Source organism: Parasteatoda tepidariorum, chromosome 10 (assembly GCF_043381705.1).
Source record: "Parasteatoda tepidariorum isolate YZ-2023 chromosome 10, CAS_Ptep_4.0, whole genome shotgun sequence".
NCBI classification, from domain to species: Eukaryota; Metazoa; Arthropoda; class Arachnida; order Araneae; family Theridiidae; genus Parasteatoda; species Parasteatoda tepidariorum.
Window position 1 is genome coordinate 41567527 of NC_092213.1, and position 8166 is coordinate 41575692.

At 28.2% G+C, this 8166-nt stretch overlaps 1 long non-coding RNA gene across 1 annotated transcript; it reads left to right on the plus strand.

Annotated features, from left to right (window-relative positions):
* The first annotated feature begins 1755 nt into the window (after positions 1 to 1755).
* On the plus strand, positions 1756 to 7542 carry LOC107437690 (uncharacterized). Its single transcript, XR_001583284.3, has 3 exons — positions 1756 to 1881; positions 4251 to 4433; positions 7408 to 7542. It is a non-coding gene; the product is annotated as an uncharacterized lncRNA (long non-coding RNA).
* The last annotated feature ends 624 nt before the right edge of the window (positions 7543 to 8166 follow it).

Here is an 8166-nt window from a genome sequence, read left to right on the forward strand (position 1 = left end):
AACTAGTTGTTAAACGTGACGCAAACTGGACGTGCGTTTCGTTTAACTGGCGCGTGGTTGTTTTGAAATTGTCCAGACAAGATTGAGCCGTTGGCTGAAATTCTCTAAGTACTATTTCTTTCACTTTTTCATAATTATTAAGATCATCATCACTTATATATGTGATAATATTAGACGATCTTTCTCCAAGTAGATTAAGAAGAATCTCTGATTTATATTTATCTGGCACACACTTAACTATAAATGCTCGTTCTAACGATGTAAAGAAGAATCCCCAATTTTCGGGTTTACTCGGCACTTTAATGGTCAATGTTCTAATGCTCTTAATCAAAGAATCTAGGGAATTATTAGATTCAATTAGCTCTATATTATTCTCTTTTGGCTCAGAACGAATGCGTGCAATTTCTAATTCAGTTTTTGTTCTCTCGACCTCCTTTGGCTCAGCACGAATACGTGCAATTTCTAGTTCAGTTTTTGCTCTCTCGAGCTTTATATTCTCTAACTTTAATTGTTTTGATTCTTCAGACTTGCGCTCTTCTACTATTAAACTTACTAGATCACTAACAGTTTCAGAGTCAGTTTTATATTTTTCACAACTTTTAATTATATCAATTAAGTTTACCACAGTCATATCATCACTAATCTCTAGATCTAGTTCACTGGCAATAAGCCTTAAATCATCTTTTTTACAATTCTTAAACATTGTAAATTAAAGTATTTTATAAAAAATCAAAACAATCCTACTTTGAATGGGAAGGCACGAATCCACAGTTTTCTCGTAACACTGTCCACAATGGTTATCTCTTGGAACTCAAAACGAAACTCTTTTCGTTAATTGTTTTAATTTTGCTGATTTTTTCTCCTGGTGAGCGGACCACTCATGTCGACGCTCAGGTAAATATGAACTCGCTCAATAAACAGAAAATAAGCGGACTGTAAATTCACAATATTTATTTATTATTATTTGGAAGAGAGCTTTTTTGTAGCTCGTTACAGCTCTCCTTCCACACACACTCTCTTTCTCTCTGTGTTACAAGTTATACTAGGTGGCGCTACAAATCCGTGCGGATACACATTCTTTTGAAATATGATCGATGTTTTACTTTTTAAAAAAGCTTTCCAAATTATTAAATAAATTTCTTTAAATGTCTAAAAAATTTACATTAAGTGCATAAAAGGAAAAGAAAACTTACTTAATTTGACGAGGTTGTAAATTTAAAAATATAACAATTAATTAGTTATGCGTTTGTAAAATGCAGCATAATTATCTAACTTCTATATTTCAAAACTCTTAACAAACAGCGATTAAGGTTATCGTTAGATTCTTACATAAATCTAAGCTTTTTTAAAACGATAATCACATTAGAAAAATACCGAATATTTGAATCTATATGCGAGGAAATATATTGTCATTGAAATGGTTTTCAAACAAATCCAATGAAAACAAATAAATCGGATATAAATAATATTTGAACTACTTTAAAGAGTTTGTAGGTATCAAGTTTCAATTTCAATTCTATACTTCACACTCGATTATAGCACCTTCACACCTTTGGCATGACCCTGGATTGAACTATTCAAGAAGAAATTTTAAAACTCGATATCAAGTAAACGAGTTTCTCAATATTATCTTACGTTTATTCTAAAAGATCTTTATGTCAATGGAAAAAAATAATTTTAAAATTGCCATTTTGTTCAACTTTAGTTTCAAAGCCTTGAAAATATCAAAGATATAATTTCAATTAAAATTGAAGTCTTTTAATGTCTTGTTGCATCTTTTTCGTGATTATTTGGTATAAATAGAGATGCTCTTGGGAAGGTAGTCATCATTGCTACAGTTTCTTAGCAAAGCTCTTCAAACTCACTAAAATGAACTACTTGGTAAGTATTCTGTTCCATTTTAAAGATTTTTAAATTATTCTCTCCTCAACCCATTTAAGTCCGACTTATTTAAATTTCAAACTAAGAGATAGAAGCCAAGTTAAAAACTGGTCGTAAAGTTTTTGATTAAAAATAATAGACATTTTCTTAGTTTAGTAATTAACAAATCTTTCGCGATAACTATTCTGTCATTTACAAGAGGTAGAAGTTTTTAATGCATTGTCTATTTTTGAAATAGGTGATAGCAAAATGTTTTGGCCACTGGTTTTTATTTATTTGAAATAAATGCATGGCGAACCATTGGGTAAATGTAATAGTTTTAAGCCCTAATACTGAAATCGTCTTTTTAATTTAACAGTTTTAAACAATATCTTCTTTTATTTTATTTTATATCCGGCGTTGGACAACTGACTTATATTTGGGTTTAGGACCATCAATAAACACCGTCGCAGTTTTTAATTTTGATTGATACACAAAAGGGTAGGAAATCCTTAAATAAAACATTTTGGCAAACCAAACTTTGTGGAGGAATTTTTGATAGAATCAACCCAGATTTGCGTTATATTCAGCTGAAAACTTACGAAACCTCCCTGGTGAACTCAACTTCAAAGGGATTCTATCAAACGATCCGTATTGCACTGGAGATATTTTATGTCAGCATTGTGGTCGTTACAAATCGGAAAAAGAATTCATATCGAAAAAGTATCACTAGGATTCGAATAAGCACTCTATCCTCTAAGTTACTGAGGCTAAACCCTAATATCAAAATGATCCTTTTTTTTTTAAGTTTAATAGATTAAAAATGTAACACATTAAAATCTGATTTTTTTCAAATAATAGAATTAGATAAAGCAGCCACATTAAAAATTTATATCAATTTTTTGCTCTAAGATATTCTTTTTTTTTTGTTTGTTATTTAGTCGATTAGTTATAAAAAAAAGTTTATACCTACCTACCTTACCATTCATATGATGTATGATGCAGTAGCTATTTATGCATGATCCATATTTGAAATAGACTGATACCAACATACTTTTGTCATCACTTTTTATTTATTCGAAGTAAACACGTGACGAGTCTCACTCGCCAAATGGCGCCATTGAGTTTATATCGAAGTTTATAATATTTTATGTTCGCTTATTATTTAAAAACAATTAATTCTTGTACAGAAGCCAGCGTATGTATAGAGCTTAATCAAAAAAAAAAAAAAAAAAAAAAAAAAAAAAAAAAAACACTTCAATACATAACACTTTATGTACACAATATTTTTTCAACAGCAAGTGTTTAGTAAGATTTTACATGGTAAAACTGTTCGCATAATTTGAAAGGTCAAGCTTTCCGTTCGTTTCGATCAAAAATGAGCGTTTGAAGTTAATAACTTTTTTCTAGCATTAATACAATCAATTTTGATATCATAATATAGGATTGAAATGTTTATATTAGAATGCTTTTACTATTATAGTGGTATAGAAAAAGAAAAAAAAAAGGTTTTTAACTCCTTACGCTCATTTTGCAAAAGGCAAATTTTGCATGGTTGGAAAGGACACCATTTCTAAAAGTTTCAAGCATGATCTTTCAAATTGTGCCATCTGTTTTGCCTCCTGACAACTTCTAGAACATTTGCTGCTAAAAGAGAAATTGTTTGCATAGAGCTAGTATTGAAATTTTTTTTTTTAAATCTTGTTCAACCCCTGTACGTGTAACAATAAACAGGGGTGATTGTGAGTCCAAATCAAAATTCCGGAAAATTTCTTGAGTAAAAAAAAAAAAAAAAATTTTAAATTAAAAAATTAGAAAAAAAATTTAAACAAGGTTTTTTTCCTTTTTCTCAATATTTCTTAGTTTACTTAAAATATATTTAAAATTTCACGCATACCTATACCATTTACACATACCTATACCACTTACCTACACCTATGATGACCTGGAGAAGTAATTGAAATTTACAAATATGTCTTTCTTTCTTGAGTTTATGATTATAATAACTATTTACAGATAAAAATGAATATTAATCTAGAATATAAGCTTATCTGGCTCTCCCTTACAAACAAATAAAATAAACTGTGTTTTTAAGTTCCACCTTTGAAAATTCGATTTCCGGAAACTTTTGTGATCAATGATTTTTTGAAACGTCTGAACCTTCGATCTCCGGAAACTTCCGGATCACGGTTAGCAAAAAATCAGGAAATCGGGATTTTTTCGGCAGCACAATCAGCCCTGCAATAAATAAATAAAATTAAGTTAACACTTTAAACGAAGCCAATAAAAATAACACGCAGCTAAATATTTTTCATAAGTCGAAATGTCGAAGCAATTATTTTATATATTTTAATTAAATTTTATGATAATGTTAATACATTTAATTTTAGCTTGCTCTCTTGATTGTTGCTGCCGTTGTGGCTTGCTGCATGGCCCAGTGGGGATATTCTTCTTACAACTATAACAATCCTAAATATGGTTACCCAAGCTCTTATGGATATGGTTTTCAACGAAACTTTATGCCAAACCGTGGATATTACAACCAAGGATGGTACTAAAGGACTTGGACAAAGGTCAGTAGTTCTTCGTTTTTAAATTTTTGTAATGGATTATTGTATAACTATTGGAAGGATGGGGCACCTGAGGTAGCATAGAAGCCGCCATTTTTCCATCTGTCTTATAGAAGTTTAAATTAAATATTAAACTAATAACATGAAATTACAATTGTTAAACAACACGCAACTATGTAAGCCAAGTGTAAAACTAAAAGTTACATACCTATCAATTCATGGATATTAATACCATAGTAAAATGCTGCATTTTGTGAAGTCAAAGTCATTTGAGTATTAACGAGAATATATATTCATGAGTAAAAAAGTTCCAATATAATTTTTAAAATTAATGACAGCTAAAGTAAAAATTGATTAATGCCATTTAAATTTTTTAAAAATTGTCTTTTTTTGATTCAAATGTATGAAGAAAAAAATTTCAGATTTAAGTCTTCAAACATCAAAAATTGGTTTCATGGATTTTAAATATTCATCTCACAGAAATTTAAAATAAATATCGAAATAAATAATAACTGTATAATGAATATTTTTTTATTTCTCACTTAAAGAAATTAAAATTTTTTGTTCAAAATCACAACTTGGTCTTAGTGTGAATAAGTAGAATAAATATTTTTTTTAAATTTTTTCGTCTGTTTTTATGTTTATATTTATTTAAACATATTTTTAAATGCTTTTTTGTCAGATTTTCCGTACCAAAAACAACCCGTAATATTCAGTGAATTTACAATTCGATTTCATGTTTTTTTAATATTTTTATTTTGAGAAATGAAAATTGATAATTTCAGCAATGATATTTTCAATCTTTTAATTCAATTTTATTCAAATTTTAAGGTATAAGCTATATCGGAAATTCTTCCTTTAATTGAGACAATATCTCACCGATTTAGCTAAAGCTTAAAAACATAAATAAGTAAAATTCTATTTTTAATATTTTTCAATTTATAGTTCAAAATTATGTAAATTTTCAATTTTTTTTTCCGTACAATACATGAAAGTACAAAGATAATCACAAAAGTATGATCGCTTTTTTTCTCAAATACAAACTCCATGTATTTTCCATAATTTTATATATAATTTTAAGGAAAAACTTACTTAGGGGTAGAAATATTGAACATGATCACCATTTCTGTTGATACATTTTTATCGGGGCTCTGCCAGTTTATGTTTGCCCATGTCTTAGTAGCTCCCTACCAGGTACTTGAGAAAGCATTCAATCTCATCTTTAATTTCATTGCCAGTGATAACATATCACTGGTTTTTCATCGTTTGGTGATCCAGTGAATAAACATCCCCTTATCTCAGTACTTTATTATGCTATGATGCTTAGAAAAAATAAAACGTAACTTCAATAACTATATTTTGAATTCTTTTTTTCACAGTGAAAAAAATAAAACTATTACATGCAATTAATTCCACTTCAAACATATAAATACAAACACTCACCTTATAATTTTTTCAAGGAAACAAGGTGTTGCAAAGATAATCACAAATTCAAATATTTTTCCACAGAAGTCTGATCAGGTAATCCAAAACATTGCTAGATGACTTCCTATTGTTTGGCAGTAAGCTATTGTTACCAATCAATCTAAAGAAAAGGTTTCAAATTCTTATTTTTAATCAATATATATGAAATGTTCCTTCAATGGGTAGTGTTCATTCACTGGTTGGTTTACCCTAATAAAGAAAATTTTTAAAAATAGGATTTCATACACCAGCATTTTGTAATGCTCCAGTCTAGTTCTTCAACTCTTCAGTATTTTTTTTATCAGCCTGGCGTTGCTTGGCTTAATACAATTTAACAAAGTAGTTACAAACACTAAGGAAAAATAAATTTTTTGACTTTTCTTTGAATTATTTCGGCTAATTTTATCGAATATCCCTGGTTTTTATAGCCGATGGAATATATTTTCAGTTATGCGTTATTCTTTTATATAAAATATATTTCAAAATATAATATATATTTGAAATTAAAGAGAAAAATAAACAATTTAAATAAAAATATTGCGAGACCAAATTGATTGGGAAAAAATGTCGTATTTACAAATACAGATAAAATTTCCTGACTTTTCCTTGTTTTCCCCCCATTATTTTCTTCTGTTGTCCCCGTTTTTACGATTACTAGGCAGAGTGCAAAAATTAATTCAATCAGACTGAATTTGCTTAAACTTATTGTAATAAATTTTTAATAAGGCTATTTATAATAAACCATCACTGTTCAGAGCTATTAGCAAACTGCTTGAAATAAGTTAGGCTTATTGAGCAATGAATGTCATATTTTCAAATTAGGCGAAAAAGTATGTGAACTCACTACTGTAATTGACCTAAATTGACCTAAAAACTGTCAGGCTAATTAGAAAATATTACTTCTCCCATTTGCCCGTCGTATAGCGAATATCTGGAGTGTATTTGAAAAAAGACATAATATTCAACTAGCTAGGACACGTTTCCTATACTTTACATTTCATCCATTTATTAAAATGTAAAAATTAGGGTTATATTATTTCATTTTAATCCTTTTTATCATAACCAAAAATGTTTTAGTGTTCCCATTTAGAATGCAGTAATATATTATATGGAGAAAAAAGAATTTCCGAACAAAAGAAATTTTTTTAATTGAGTTCTTGCAACACAAGAAGTGAAGTGATTATGCCTAACCATGTAATTTTAATCAGATTTAATTGGATACCTGTTGGCGACGTCACGCGTCTGCGTCAAACCTGATTTACCCACGGTGACGTCACTTGCAGGTATATTTAATTGAATATTTTTTAACCTAAATTGTTTCCCTTCTTGAAATTTTATAAAAAGTTATTGCTTTTATCCATTCTAAAATTACTCCCAATTGCTTCATCGCTATCCAATATAAAAAAGGAAATTACAAAGGTAATAAATCATTATACAATATTAATTTATTTTTATTACTTATTTTAAAATATAAAACATAAAGAATTAAAGTGATTTTTACTTATATTTTCAGATTGGATAATGAATACGGTTTTTGAAACTTGACGAAGATATAATCCTCATGTCTGCAGACAACTTAATATATGCCAGTTTTTCTTGTAACTTTTTAATACTTTTCTAAATAAAGCATATAAAAAAGCATTAAAAATTGTTTGTGTTCTTACCTCAGGTACATTGTATAATTTATACATTGTATAATAGCATTTTTTATTTATTTGAAGAAACATATATAGAAAGAAAATTTCTCTTAAAGATCGTATAACCACATTAAAAGTTTTTTATTTAAACCCTGTATCCCCCCCCTTGTTCGATGTTAAATGATATTAAATTTTGAGTCGTTAGAAGATTTAATTTCCTGTTTTGAAAAAGTTAATAATTTTAAAAAAAAAGAAGCAACTAAAATTTACAAAATTTTAGGGACAATAGATTATACAAAATGTCTACAGTTGACGAGAAACTTAAACAAAATCTCTCTTAGTGGTTCCATTAATTACCACTTTTTTCCTTTTAAAAATTAATTCCTATTCCACTAATTTGTATCCACTTGGCAACCACAGGTGTCTAAAAATTGAAAAAGTAGTGACTTGTAAAATTCAAAAATTTTATTTTAAAAAAAAAAAGATTAAAACTAGCAACTTTCTATAATATATTTATAATATATTTATTTTCAGTTTACAATTGATAGCGAATGCGAAGAAATTTTTTGTTTTAAGGCATGAATAATTTGAAATTTAATCATAGTATTAGAGAGTTACGATTTAATAATTAAAAA